This window comes from Oncorhynchus nerka, linkage group LG12 (assembly GCF_034236695.1).
Source record: "Oncorhynchus nerka isolate Pitt River linkage group LG12, Oner_Uvic_2.0, whole genome shotgun sequence".
In the NCBI taxonomy this organism is placed as follows: Eukaryota; Metazoa; Chordata; class Actinopteri; order Salmoniformes; family Salmonidae; genus Oncorhynchus; species Oncorhynchus nerka.
In genome coordinates this window covers 1607128-1617500 of record NC_088407.1, presented here as the reverse complement: position 1 = coordinate 1617500, position 10373 = coordinate 1607128, and positions in this window count along the sequence as shown.

Below are 10373 nucleotides of genomic sequence, written 5' to 3'. Positions count from 1 at the left end.
GATGGGGATGGTGAATGTTAGGGCATTGTAGATGGGGATGGTGAATGTTAGGGTATTGTAGATGGGGATGGTGAATGTTAGGGTATTGTAGATGAGGATGGTGATGTTAGGGGATGTATTGTAGATGGGGATGGAATGGTGTGAATGGTGAATGTTGAGGGCATTATGATGAGGATGGTGAATAGGGCATTGTAGATGGGGATGGTGAATGTTATTGTAGATGAGGGATGGTGAATGTTAGGGTATTGTAGATGGGATGGTGAATGTTAGGGTAGATGGGGATGGTGAATGTTGGGGCATAGGGATGGGGTGGTGAATGTTAAAACATGTAGATGAGGATGGTGAAATATGCTAGATGGGGGTGGTGTATGCTAGGGCTTTGTAGATAGGGATGGTGAATGCTAGGGTATTGTAGATGGGGATGGTGAATGTTAGGGTGATGGGGATGGTGAATGTTAGGGTATTGTAGATGGGGATGGTGAATGTTAGGGCATTGTAGATGGGGATGGTGAATGCTAGGGTATTGGGGATGGTGAATGTTAGGGCATTGTGAATGTTAGGGTATTGTAGATGGGGATGGTGAATGTTAGGGCATTGTAGATGGGGATGGTGAATGTTAGGGCATTGTGGATGGGGATGGTGAATGCTAGGGCATTGTAGATGGGGATGGTGAATGTTAGGGTATTGTAGATGGGGATGGTGAATGTTAGGGCATTGTGGATGGGGATGGTGAATATTAGGGCATTGTGGATGGGGATGGTGAATGCTAGGGCATTGTGAATGCTAGGGCATTGTGGATGGGGATGGTGAATGTTAGGGTATTGTAGATGGGGATGGTGAATGTTAGGGTATTGTAGATGGGGATGGTGAATGCTAGGGTATTGTAGATGGGGATGGTGAATGTTAGGGCATTGTGGATGGGGATGGTGAATGTTAGGGCATTGTAGGTGAGGATGGTGAATGTTAGGGCATTGTGGATGGGGATGGTGAATGTTAGGGCATTGTGAATGTTAGGGTATTGTGGATGGGGATGGTGAATGCTAGGGCATTGTAGATGGGGATGGTGAGTGCTAGGGCATTGTGGATGGGGATGGTGAATGTTAGGGCATTGTAGGTGAGGATGGTGAATGTTAGGGCATTGTGGATGGGGATGGTGAATACCGGGGCATTGTAGATGGGGATGGTGAATGTTAGGGTATTGTAGATGGGGATGGTGAATGTTTGGGCATTGTAGATGGGGATGGTGAATGCTAGGGCATTGTAGACGGGGATGGTGAATGCTAGGGTATTGTAGATGGGGATGGTGAATGTTAGGGTATTGTAGATGGGGATGGTGAATGTTAGGGTATTGTGGATGGGGATGGTGAATGTTAGGGTATTGTAGATGGGGATGGTGAATGTTAGGGCATTGTAGATGGGGATGGTGAATGTTAGGGCATTGTAGATGGGGATGGTGAATGCTAGGGTATTGTAGATGGGGATGGTGAATGTTAGGGCATTGTAGATGGGGATGGTGAATGTTAGGGTATTGTAGATGGGGATGGTGAATGTTAGGGTATTGTGGATGGGGATGGTGAATGTTAGGGCATTGTAGATGGGGATGGTGAATGTTAGGGTATTGTAGATGAGGATGGTGAATGTTAGGGTATTGTAGATGGGGGTGGTGTATGCTAGGGCATTGTAGATGGGGATGGTGAATGTAGATGGGGATGCATGTTAAATGGAAGATATGAATGTTAGGGTATTGTAGATGGGGGTGGTGTATGCTAGGGCTTTGTAGATGGGGATGGTGAATGCTAGGGTATTGTAGATGGGGATGGTGAATGTTAGGGTGATGGGGATGGTGAATGTTAGGGTATTGTAGATGGGGATGGTGAATGTTAGGGCATTGTAGATGGGGATGGTGAATGCTAGGGTATTGGGGATGGTGAATGTTAGGGCATTGTGAATGTTAGGGTATTGTAGATGGGGATGGTGAATGTTAGGGCATTGTAGATGGGGATGGTGAATGTTAGGGCATTGTGGATGGGGATGGTGAATGCTAGGGCATTGTAGATGGGGATGGTGAATGTTAGGGTATTAGATGGGGATGGTGAATGTTAGGGCATTGTGGATGGGGATGTGAATATTAGGGCATTGTGGATGGGGATGGTGAATGCTAGGGCATTGTGAATGCTAGGGCATTGTGGATGGGGATGGTGAATGTTAGGGTATTGTAGATGGGGATGGTGAATGTTAGGGTATTGTAGATGGGGATGGTGAATGCTAGGTATTGTAGATGGGGATGGTGAATGTTAGGGCATTGTGGATGGGGATGGTGAATGTTAGGGCATTGTAGGTGAGGATGGTGAATGTTAGGGCATTGTGGATGGGGATGGTGAATGTTAGGGGCATTGTGAATGTTAGGTATTGTGGATGGGGATGGTGAATGCTAGGGCATTGTAGATGGGGATGGTGAGTGCTAGGAGCATTGTGGATGGGGATGGTGAATGTTAGGGCATTGTAGGTGAGGATGGTGAATGTTAGGGCATTGTGGATGGGGATGGTGAATACGGGGCATTGTAGATGGGGATGGTGAATGTTAGGGTATTGTAGATGGGGATGGTGAATGTTTGGGCATTGTAGATGGGGATGGTGAATGCTAGGGCATTGTAGACGGGGATGGTGAATGCTAGGGTATTGTAGATGGGGATGTGAATGTTAGGGTATTGTAGATGGGGATGGTGAATGTTAGGGGTATTGTGGATGGGGATGGTGAATGTTAGGGTATTGTAGATGGGGATGGTGAATGTTAGGGCATTGTAGATGGGGATGGTGAATGTTAGAATTGTAGATGGGGATGGTGAATGCTAGGGTATTGTAGATGGGGATGGTGAATGTTAGGGCATTGTAGATGGGGATGGTGAATGTTAGGGTATTGTAGATGGGGATGGTGAATGTTAGGGTATTGTGGATGGGGATGGTGAATGTTAGGGCATTGTAGATGGGGATGGTGAATGTTAGGGTATTGTAGATGAGGATGGTGAATGTTAGGGTATTGTAGATGAGGATGGTGAATGTTAGGGTATTGTAGATGGGGGTGGTGTATGCTAGGGCATTGTAGATGGGGATGGTGAATGTTAGGGTATTGTAGATGAGGATGGTGAATGTTAGGGTATTGTAGATGAGGATGGTGAATGTTAGGGTATTGTAGATGGGGGTGGTGTATGCTAGGGCTTTGTAGATGGGGATGGTGAATGCTAGGGTATTGTAGATGGGGATGGTGAATGTTAGGGTGATGGGGATGGTGAATGTTAGGGTATTGTAGATGGGGATGGTGAATGTTAGGGCATTGTAGATGGGGATGGTGAATGCTAGGGTATTGGGGATGGTGAATGTTAGGGCATTGTGAATGTTAGGGTATTGTAGATGGGGATGGTGAATGTTAGGGCATTGTAGATGGGGATGGTGAATGTTAGGGCATTGTGGATGGGGATGGTGAATGCTAGGGCATTGTAGATGGGGATGGTGAATGTTAGGGTATTGTAGATGGGGATGGTGAATGTTAGGGCATTGTGGATGGGGATGGTGAATATTAGGGCATTGTGGATGGGGATGGTGAATGCTAGGGCATTGTGAATGCTAGGGCATTGTGGATGTGAATGGATGGGATAGTGAATGTTAGGGATATTGCTAGATATTATAAAGACGGGGTGGTTAGAATGCATTGTGGATGGGGATAAATGAATATTAGAACGCATTATGAACAAAGAGATAGTGAATGGTGGATGGGGATGAATGAATGTTAGGGCATTGTGAATGTTAAGTATTGTGGAATGTTAGGGCATTGTAGATAAAGGGATAGTGAGTGTTAGGGAAATTATAGATAGGATGGTGAATGTTAGGGCATTGTGAATGTTAGGGGCATTGTGGATGGGGATGGTGAATACCAGGGCATTGTAGATGGGGATGGTGAATGTTAGGGTATTGTAGATGGGGATGGTGAATGTTTGGGCATTGTAGATGGGGATGGTGAATGCTAGGGCATAGGGGGATGGTGAATGCTATTGTGGGGATGGTGGATTGTAGATGGGATGGTGAATGTTAGGAGTATTGTATAGATGGATAGTGAAATGTTAGGAAGTATTGTAGATAAAGATGGTGAATGTTAGGGCATTGTGGATATGTATTAGGGCATTGTAGATGGGATGATGAATACTAAAATATTGTAGATAGGGATAGTGAATACTAGGCATTGTAGATGGGGATGGTGAATGTTAGGTAGATAAAGGGATAGTGAATATTAGGATTGTGGATAAAGGGATAGTGAATGTTAGGAAATTATAAATAAAGATAGGTGAATACTAGGATTATGAAATAGGATGGTGAATATTAGGGCATTGTAGATGGAGATGGTGAATACTAGGGCATTGTAGATAGAGGGAATGTTAGAATTGTAGATGGGATGGTGTATATGGAGCATTTAGATGGATAGTGAATACTAGAAACATTATTAGGGATGGTGAATGTTAGGTGATAAAACATTAAAATAAAGGATAGTGAATATTAAAGCATTGTAGATAAAAGATAGATATGTTAGGTGAATATTAAATACATGGGTATGGAGAAATAGAGATAGGTGAATATTAGGGCATTGAAATAGAGATAGTGAATATTTAGGGTATTGTAGATGGATAGTGAAATACTAGGGCATTGTAGATGAGATAGTGAATATTAGGGCATTGTGGATGGGGATGTGAATGTTAGGGCATTGTAGATGAGGATGGTGAATACTTAGGGCATTATGGATAGGGATAGGGGACTGGTGAATAAAGAGATAGTGAATACTTAGGCATATATGTAGATGGGGATAGGTGAATGTTAGTAGATGTAAATAAGGATGGTGAATACTAAAATTATGAAATAGAGATAGTGAATACTAGTATTAGCAAATAAAGATAGTAAAATACTAGGTATTGTAATAAAGGATAGTAATACTTAGAGCATTGTGATAAAAGAGATAGTGAAATATTAGAATATTAGGAAATAAAGATAGTAAAATACTTAAAGCATTGTAAACAGAGATAGTAAATATTAGGAGGCATTGTAGATGGGGATAGTGAATGCTAGGGTATTGTGGATGAGGATGGTGATGGGGATGTTGCTAGGGCATTGTGATGAGATGGTGAATGTTAGTTGTGAATAGGGGGCATTGAATATTAGTAGATGGGGATGGTGAATATTAGGGCATTGTAATAAAGATGGTGAATACTAGGGTATTAAATGGGGATAGTGAATGTTAGGGCATTGTGAGATGTTATTAAGGTATTGTGGATAGGGATAGTGAATACTAGACATTGTAGATGGGATGGTGAATGCTAGGAGTGATGGGGATAGTGAATGTTAGGGCATTGTGAATGTTAGGGTATTGTAGATGGGGATGGTGAATGTTAGGGCATTGTAGATGGGGATGGTGAATGTTAGGGCATTGTGGATAGAGATGGTGAATACTAGGCATTGTGGAAGAGATGTGAATGTTAGGGCATTGTGGATGGGGATGAATGTACTTAAAGGGCATTGTAGAATGGGATGGTGAATGTTAGGGGTATTGTAGATGGGGATGGTGAATGTTAGGGCATTGTAGATGGGGATGGTGAATGCTAGGGCATTGTGGATGGGGATGTGAATGGAATGTTAGGATGGGGATGGTGAATACTATTAGTGAATAGTTTGTGGATGGATAGTGAATATTAGGCATTGGGGATGGTGAATACTAGGGATAAAGAATAGTGAATATTAAAACATGTAAATAAAGATAAATGATATTAAAATATGAATGTTATTATAAATATTGTAGATAAAGGATACTGAAATACTAGGATGGTAAATGATAGTGAATACTAAAAGCATTGTAGATGGGGATGGTGAATATTAAGCATTGTAGATGGATGGTAAATACTGAAACATGTAAATAGGGGATAATGAATATTAGGTATATGGATAAAGATGGTGAATATTAGTTAGGGATAAGGGATAGTTATTAGTAGAAATGGGGATGGTGAATATTAGAAGTATTGCAAATAAAGAGATGTGAAATATTAGGGATGGTGAATACTAAAACATTGTAGATAAAAGATAAATGTTAAGTAATATGTAAATAAAGAGATAGTGAATACTAGGGTATTGTAGATAAGAGGTGAATATTAAACTATTGTAGATAAGATAGTGTATACTAGGCATTGTGGATGGTAAAATACTAGGAAATATGGGGATGTAATATTAGTTTAGATGGGGATAGTGAAATACTAAAATGGGGATACGGGATGTGAATGTTAGGGCATTGTATGGGGATAGTGAATACTAGGGTATGGGGATGAATGTTGAATGTTAGGGTTATTGATGATAGTGAATGTTAGGAGGGATGAGATGAAATGTTAGGGCATTATGGATAGAGATAGTATACTAGGAGGGGATAAAGATGAATATTAAAATTAAATTAGGTAAATATTAGGGCATTGTAAATGGGTGAATATTAGGGCATTGTAAATGGGGATGGTGAATACTAGGGCATTATGAATAGATTGTGGGGGATGGTGAATGTTAGGATAGATTGTAGATGGGATGGTGAATGTTAGGAATTGTATTATAAATGGGATAGTGAATACTAGGTAGATGGGGATGGTGAATGTTAGGGCATTGTAGGGATAGTGAATATTAGGATTAGGTGAGATGTGAATAAGGAGCATTGTGAGATATGAATGTTAGTTGTGAATGTTAAGTATTGTGGATGGATAGTGAATACTAGATTATAGTGAATGGTGAGTACTAGGGCATTGTAAATAAAGGATGGTGAATGTTAGGGCATTGTGGATGGGATAGTGAATACTAGGGCATTGTGATGGGATAGTGAAATATTAGGGCATTATAGATAGGGATAGTGAATACTAAAAATTGTAAATAGATAGAGATAGTGAATGTTAGGCATTGTAGATGGGATAGTGAAATACTAGGGCATTATAAATGGGGATGGTGAATGCTAGGGCATTGTAGATGGGGATGGTGAATGTTAGACATTGTAGATAAAGATAGTGAATGTTAGGTGTTATGGATAAAAGATGTGAATGTTAGGATAAAGATGGTGAATGTTAGGGCATTGTAGATGGGATGGTGAATGTTAGGGCATTGTAGATGGGGATGGTGAATGCTAGGGTATTGTAGATGGGGATGGTGAATGTTAGGGCATTGTAGATGGGGATGGTAAATATTGTAGATAGGGATAGTGAATTTAGTGGATGGGATAGTGAATGTTAGGGCATTGTAGATGAGATAGTGAATACTAGGGCATTGTAGATAAAGGATGGTGAATGTTAGGGCATTGTAGATGAGGATGGTGAATGTATTGTAGATGGGGATGGTGAATACTACTGGATGGGGATGGTGAATGTTAGGGTATTGTAGATGGGCTAGAGGCTTTGAGAATGGGGATAAATGAATTAAAATTGTAGATGGGGATGGTGAATGTTAGGGTGATGGGGATGGTGAATATTAAAACATTATATGGGATGGTGAATATTAGAAATATTGTAGATGGGGATGGTGAATGCTAAAGGTATTAAAGATAGGATGTGAATGTTAGGGTATTGTAGATGGGGATGGTGAATGTTAGGGCATTGTAGATGGGGATGGTGAATGTTAGATTGTGGATGGGGATGGTGAATGCTAGGGCATTGTAGATGGGGATGGTGAATGTTAGGGCATTGTAGGTGGGGATGGTGAATGTTAGGGTATGGATGGGGATGGTGAATACCGGGGCATTGTAGATGGGGATAGTGAATGTTAGGGCATTGTGGATGGGGATGGTGAATGTTTGGGCATTATAGATGAGGATGGTGAATGTTAGGGCATTGTAGATGGGGATGGTGAATACTAAGTTTGTAGATAGGATAGTGAATGTTAGGGTATTGTAAATGGGATGGTGAATGTTAGGGTGGATGGGGATGGTGAATATTAGGGTATTGTAGATAAGGATGGTGAATGTTAGGGCATTGTAGATAAGGATGGTGAATGTTAGGGCATTGTAGATGGGGATGGTGAATGCTAGGGTATTGTGGATGGGGATGGTGAATGTTAGGGTATTGTGGATGGGGATGGTGAATGCTAGGGCATTGTGGATGAGGATGGTGAATACCAGGAATATTGTAGATGGGGATGGTGAATGTTAGGGCATTGTGAATGTTAACGTATTGTAGATGGGGATGGTGAATGTTAGGGCATTGTAGATGGGGATGGTGAGTGCTAGGGCATTGTGGATGGGGATGGTGAATGTTAGGGCATTGTGAATGTTAGGGTATTGTGGATGGGGATGGTGAATGCTAGGGCATTGTAGATGGGGATGGTGAATGCTAGGGTATTGTGGATGGGGATGGTGAATGTTAGGGCATTGTGAATGTTAGGGTATTGTAGATGGGGATGGTGAATGTTAGGGCATTGTAGATGGGGATGGTGAATGTTAGGGCATTGTGGATGGGGATGGTGAATGTTAGGGCATTGTAGGTGAGGATGGTGAATGTTAGGGCATTGTGGATGGGGATGGTGAATACCGGGGCATTGTAGATGGGGATGGTGAATGTTAGGGTATTGTAGATGGGGATGGTGAATGTTAGGGCATGTAGATGGGGATGGTGAATGCTAGGGCATTGTGGATGGGGATGGTGAATGTTAGGGCATTGTGAATGTTAGGGTATTGTGGATGGGGATGGTGAATGCTAGGGCATTGTAGATGGGAATGGTGAGTGCTAGGGCATTGTGGATGGGGATGGTGAATGTTAGGGCATTGTAGGTGAGGATGGTGAATGTTAGGGCATTGTGGATGGGGATGGTGAATACTTAAAATTGTAGATGGGGATGGTGAATGTTAGGGTATTGTAGATGGGGATGGTGAATGTTTGGGCATTGTAGATGGGGATGGTGAATGCTAGGGCATTGTAGATGGGGATGGTGAATGCTAGGGTATTGTGGATGGGGATGGTGAATGTTAGGGTATTGTAGATGGGGATGGTGAATGTTAGGGCATTGTAGATGGGGATGGTGAATGTTAGGGCATTGTAGATGGGGATGGTGAATGCTAGGGTATTGTGGATGGGGATGGTGAATGTTAGGGTATTGTGGATGGGGATGGTGAATGCTAGGGCATTGTGATGGGGATGGTGAATGTTAGGGCATTGTAGATGGGGATGGTGAATGCTTAGGGCATTGTGAATGTTAGATTGTAGATGGGATGGTGAATGTTAGGGCATTGTAGATGGGGATGGTGAATGCTAGGGCATTGTGGATGGGGATGGTGAATGTTAGGGCATTGTGAATGTTAGGGTATTGTGGATGGGGATGGTGAATGCTAGGGCATTGTAGATGGGGATGGTGAATGCTAGGGCATTGTGGATGGGGATGGTGAATGTTAGGGCATTGTGAATGTTAGGCATTGTAGATGGGGATGGTGAATGTTAGGGCATTGTAGATGGGGATGGTGAATGTTAGGGCATTGTGGATGGGGATGGTGAATGTTAGGGCATTGTGGATGGGGATGGTGAATGCTAGGGCATTGTAGATGGGGATGGTGAATGTTAGAGCATTGTAGATGGGGATGGTGAATGTTAGGGTATTGTAGATGGGGATGGTGAATGTTAGGGCATTGTGGATGGGGATGGTGAATATTAGGGCATTGTGGATGGGGATGGTGAATGCTAGGGCATTGTGGATGGGGATGGTGAATGATAGGGTATTGTAGATGGGGATGGTGAATGTTAGGGTATTGTAGATGGGGATGGTGAATGCTAGGGTATTGTAGATGGGGATGGTGAATGTTAGGGCATTGTAGATGGGGATGGTGAATGTTAGGGTATTGTAGATGGGGATGGTGAATGCTAGGGCATTGTAGATGGGGATGGTGAATGTTAGGGCATTGTGAATGTTAGGGTATTGTAGATGGGGATGGTGAATGTTAGGGCATTGTAGATGGGGATGGTGAGTGCTAGGGCATTGTGGATGGGGATGGTGAATGTTAGGGCATTGTGAATGTTAGGGTATTGTGGATGGGGATGGTGAATGCTAGGGCATTGTAGATGGGGATGGTGAGTGCTAGGGCATTGTGGATGGGGATGGTGAATGTTAGGGTATTGTAGGTGAGGATGGTGAATGTTAGGGCATTGTGGATGGGGATGGTGAATGTTAGGGCATTGTAGGTGAGGATGGTGAATGTTAGGGCATTGTGGATGGGGATGGTGAATACCGGGGCATTGTAGATGGGGATGGTGAATGCTAGGGCATTGTAGATGGGGATGGTGAATGCTAGGGCATTGTGGATGGGGATGGTGAATGTTAGGGTATTGTGGATGGGG